Source organism: Vulpes lagopus, chromosome 5, assembly GCF_018345385.1.
Source record: "Vulpes lagopus strain Blue_001 chromosome 5, ASM1834538v1, whole genome shotgun sequence".
NCBI classification, from domain to species: domain Eukaryota; kingdom Metazoa; phylum Chordata; class Mammalia; order Carnivora; family Canidae; genus Vulpes; species Vulpes lagopus.
The window spans coordinates 11715375-11721060 of NC_054828.1; positions in this window are offsets into that span (position 1 = coordinate 11715375).

Below are 5686 nucleotides of genomic sequence, written 5' to 3' on the forward strand. Positions count from 1 at the left end.
AATGCAGGAGTCTTCACAAAAACATATCTGTGGCAGTGGTCCCTCAGCCTCAACTTACACACTCATAGCAGCAGGAGGCTCTCCACCTTTCCCAAGCAAACTGAATCTTCCTTTGTTGGACAGATCTGACTGTCCAACTTCCCTGTTTTGAATTGACCTCCCCTCCCATTTATTTGTCCACAAACTTCTATTTCCCACTTTCTTCCTCCTCCCCAGCCACCTCCCTTTGCCTGTCCCAAAGCATCCAGTAATCCAGTCCTGGCCTCCTGGGATGCTGAAGTCACATGGTCAAGGATGGATAAGAAGGGAATTCACAAAAAAAAAAAAAAAAAGAAGGGAATTCACATTCACTGAGCACCTGCTGTAAGTGAGATAAGTCCGAAATCTAAGCGTGCTGTCTCGTGCCACCTTCCTCTCACATGCGGTGAGTGCATTATCCCCATCTCATAGATGAGGCTCCTGAGAGGCTCAGAGAGGGTAAATCACGTGCCCAGAGTCACTCAGACACACAGCACCAGAGCTGGGGCTTGAATCCAGGTCCACGGGCTTCCAGTGTGCCATCACAGCCCAAGGGTACACAGTGTGAATATTTCCCACGTCTTTGTTCTCAGCCTCAGAGGAGTCTGGAAAGAACTTAAATGGACCTCTAATCCCCCACCCCTGGGGAGATGGCTGCCGGACTATGGGCTCCTGGCCCAGAGCTTGCTGCCTTTCCTCCATCTTCCCAACTCAGACTGTGGCCTCCAAACAGCACTTCTCATGCAAGGGAACCAGGGCTCCTCAGAGAAATGGCAGAAACCAGGACTTGGGAAGGGAAAAGTAAAAGATGAGTCCAGAACATTTTGTTCTTCCAGAAAGCCAGGAAGTTCTCCGAGGTGACGCAGGCTGGGTCTCTGGGTCTCAAGGCTCAGTGTCCAACTTGAAGGGGCTCCCATGGGCTAGAGATTAGGCCATCTCAGCATGGAGAAGGGGAGGACACCACACAACCGGCTTGTTATTTTGAAAACTGGTTTCAAAACTGAAGGTGACAAACAAAATAATGTATATATTACATATCATTACATGTATTATACACGTATGAGATCTAATGTGCAACAGTGTATCGACATACAGGCTCCCACCTTGCCTAGGAGAGCTCTGCAGCTGTGAATGCTTGTTCAGATGCAGCCTGGAAATGTCCAGAGAAGGATCCCGGGCCCCTAGTCCATTCCAGCACCCCCACGCAGCCTTTACCTCCACAGCGAGGAACGACAGGGTGGATGAACCTCAGTGAAGTGCTAACTGGCACTGAAGCTTGGGGAGGGAAGTGGCTCGCCCAGAGTTCCCCGCTGGCCACTCAGGCTGGATCTCCCGAACTCCTGAGTCCATGGCCTTGCAGTCAGTCCACTGCTCAGCTCTAGTGTGCACCAGAAGAGCAGAACTGCTCCAGGAGTCAGCATGAGGCCTCACACAGCGACTGTCCCAGCCCACGGGCCACCTGTCTCCCTCTCAGCACACCTCCTGCCCTGCTAAACAGCCGCCTGTCGTGGCAACCCCCTCCCTGTCCCCACCCCAGCCTGCAGCCTGGCCCTCACCCAGTCCCTCTCTGGGCCCCACTGGTCCTCATTCCTTTCCCTCCATCCTGTCACCACACCCTTCCCACCAAGTTCAGCTCTCTGCCCTCATACACATCCCTTTGCCATGTTCTCCCCTCCCTCCAAGCCTTGCCCCTTGCTCAAACCATAATTGAGTTGTAACACTCTTCAAGATCACCCAAAAAAGTCTGGATTCAGCCCCCAGCAGGCTGCTCCCAAAGCCCAGGTGTGTGATTAACATGCACGTGTCTTTTCTTACTTTGGGGACTTAAGTCTGGACAGAACATCTCTAAAAGAAAACACCAGAAACTACTAGGAGTGGTCACCTCTGGGGAGGGAGGGCTGGAAGCTGGATTGTAAGCAAAAGCACTTTTACCGGGCACCTTCTGAATTTCATACTATATGCATAGAAAAATCTATACAAAATTAATGAATGAGCTTTAGTGAAGGTGGCCCTTAAAAAGCAAAAAAAAAAAAGGCAAGTCCTGACTCCACTGTTCCTAGTGCTATGACCTCCAACAACTTGCTTAAGCACATCAAGCCTGAGGTTACTCATCCCAAAAATGGTGATGATAATAGTACCCACCTTGTAAGGTAGGTAACAAGTCAACGCTCAGGAAGCAGTTGGCACCATGAGTGCAAATAGCGCTCAGTGTGAGTGAGGGTCTTCTCTTTGTCCATGTTCTCCGTGAAGTTCTGAGCTCTTTGATGGCACTATGGTTCTTACCATAGTGTTCAACTCTGGATCTCAAGCTCAGCGTGGCTCCTAGCATGATGATTAAAAGTTCTGAAATGTTTTCTTTCACCTGTAAGACACAATCCACTGTCCTTGGAATGACTTCCAAGGCCCCTCTGCAGCTGTCCTGCTCTCTTTCCAGTTGCACCTCCGCCCATCCCCAAATACACGGTGACCTTTGACAGCTCTTGCCTCTGTACACACATCATTATCCCCAACTCTTCCCCCTCCATCCACCTGCAGGCTCCTTTTGCCTGTTTTTTTTTTTTGTATTCTTTTTATTGGAGTTTGATTTGCCAACATATAGCATAACACCCAGTCCTCATCCTGTCAAGTGCCTGAGATTCACATGCAAACTTGTGTCATCCTTCAGGATCCTGCAAGAGGCTCCATCCCCTGTGTAGCCTGCTCCCTTGCCCTGGGTAGACTCACTCACATCCATGAACTTAGAACAGATCTCCAGGCAACACTACCAAACCGTATTGTTCACTATTTGGCCTCTGTCTTCCCCACTGCTCTGAAAGTCCCAGGAGGACACAGTCCCAGGGGCTGTGTTTCCCGCCTCTGTATCCCTCGTATTGAGCACATAGCAGGCACTTAGGACACATTTGTTGAATGAAGAAATGAGTGAACAAATGAATGAATCATTCCTGACCATTCAGCCATCACTCAGGGGCCAAATTACGGTGAGTCACTCACACCCTGCCCATGCCTCGCGGTGAAAGTGGTTACCTCTCTTTGCGGTCTCCTCACAGGCTCCAACCCAGATGCTGCACCTCTCAGCCTGAGTGCACCAGAGAGACTTCCAGACCTGGCATGGAAGCTGCAGCTGGCATGCTGTTGGGCACTGCAGCATGGAGGGAGCCCCCCGCTTCTCCTCTCCCTGCCACAGATGTCTGCTGAAGCCCTTGGTGAGTGGGACAGGGAGAGGTGGGGACAGAAAGGCAAAAAGGACAGCCCCCCTGTCCTCGCAGACAGATCCTGGTATGGAGGAGGAGACATGCCTGGTCTCCCCCATTCAACCTACCACCTGTGATTCACTGAGTGCCTACCATGTGTCACTCTACTCTGTGCATTTATGCAAGCCCCGTGACCTCTCTGAGCTTCAATTTCCTCCTCAGATGTGGGTGGAAAGACTCTCCTCATCAGATACATCAGGATTATTTAGCAAATGGAACCAAGGAGTCTATGTTCCAGTGGTATTGGTTTCGTTGTTGTTGTTGTTGTTGTTCATGTATCTTAACAATAGTGAATAACTGAAGCCCTCTCCTTAGTGACCGTGGTGACTTGCACACAGTAGGTGTCTAATCCACATTTAAGCCATTGAAAAGCAGTCCTGGTGAGGGGCTGGACTTTTCATGGCTTGGAGAGCAGCGCCACCCTGTGGCCAGAACTCAGAACACAGGGACCTTCTGGTAAACGGATCAGGCTTGAAGGGGGCTGCTGGGAACCCCCCCAGAGGTCATTCTACAGGACAGAGGCAAGGAAAAAGTCAGCCTGAAGCACCAGCACAAGAAGTTTCTTCACACCTGGAGGTGGTATAGGCTCAGAGCATAAGTAGGTACAACAACGGTTTGAAGCAACACTCTGGATTAGTTCCCTTTAAAAGGGTCTTTGGAAAGAACCAGAGCACCCAAGGAGCAGCCCAACTGCATGTGCAGGTGGTCTAGCCTGGCCCTGTGAACGACACCGTGCATCCTTCATCCAAGAAGACTTGAACTGGCTCTACCACTCACAAGCTATGTGACCTCGAGTAGACTGCTGCCCTCGCTGGGCTCCAGTTTTATCTGTTGCAATGAGGTCATAACCCCTGCACTGGCCACCTCAAAGAGTTGTGAAGGTCAAAGGGGATAAGAAAAGCCCGACCAGTTACCATAAATGGTAAAATACTGTACAAACCTGATGTACGGTTTTATTACTATTTCCGATAATAGTAATATCTGGCATTTTTTTTTAGTTTCTCACTATGCTACACCCCTCACCATATACTTTCATTTAATTCCCACAAAGCCCTACCAAATAGGTACTTTTAAAAGGCCCATTTTGCAGATGAAGACATTGAGATTGAGAGAAGTTTAAAACCTTGTCCAAAGGCACACTCAACTAATAAGGAGGAAAGTCAGTATCTGAGCTCTGGACGGTGGAATCCGCAAATCGAGGTAGTCAGCCACAATGCTACATTGTCTTAATAGTTTAAGTCACCAAACATTAAAGGTAGCCCCTGAGAGCACCTTGCTGGTTCAGTTGGAAGAACACATGACTCTCTATCTAGGGTCATGAGTTCAAGCCCCACATTGGGCATGGAGCCTTCTTAAAAAAAGAAAAGAAACAAAATAAATAGGGGTGCCTGGGTGGCTCAGTCAGTTAAGCGTCTGACTCTTGATTTTGGCTCAGGTTGTGATCTCAGGGTCCGCATGGGGCTCCATGCTCATCAGGGAGTCTGCTTGAGATTCCCTTCCTCTCCGTCTTCCCTGCCCACCCTGCTCATGCTCTTTCCCTCTCTCTCACTCTCACAAATAAATAAATGTATCTTATTAATTAATTAATTGATTGATTGATTGATTGATTGATTAAAGGTAGCCCCTGATATGCAGTATCTTTACTTGGAGAAAACCAAGTAATTATTGACATTTCTCCTCTTTTTCCCAGGGAAGTCAGCTTCATTCTTGTATCTCAACATCTCCTTTGACCTTGGAGCCTCCTGAGAGAGGGGAGCCCCTGAGCTCTGCACCCAGAGTCCTGTCCTGTTCACAGTCAAGGTCAGGGAATGCCAAAACATTCCCTTCCTGGGCCCATGCCTGGAAAAGGGCCATGTGTGCTCCCACATGTGGGAGTGGCAAAGGCAGGGGGCAGGGGACAGGTCCGCCTCAAGATGTCTGTTGAACAGATGTGCCAAAGCTTTTGGAAGAAGGTGGCTATTTATCAACAGTTGAGATGCCCATCATAGGTCTAGAGTCCCTTTGAACTTAGGAGTGCTCCCCTACCCATTTTCTCATTATCTTGTCCCAGAACGCTCCCTTGAGGTCAGAATCCTTAGCCCTATTCTACAGACAAGGAGACCGAGGTTTAAGGAGATTAAATGAGTTACCCATGGTCACGCTGCAGGTCAGTGGCAGAAACAGGATTAAGAGCCCAGAAGACCAATTTTGGAATCCCAAGTGCTTCTGGTTGACAGTCCTGGTTCCAGCTGGGGTATGCCATCAGTTGGCTGTGTGACCACACAAGCCACTGAGCCTTGGATGCTCTATGGCAGGGATCCCTGCCAGCTCAGAGGACTTCATGTCCTCTGTTCACATCCTTGAGCCATAAAGACAAGGGTGCTCAGCAGCACTTGCAGGTATTATAGAGAAGCAGCTGGGACATTGCCTCCCTTGGG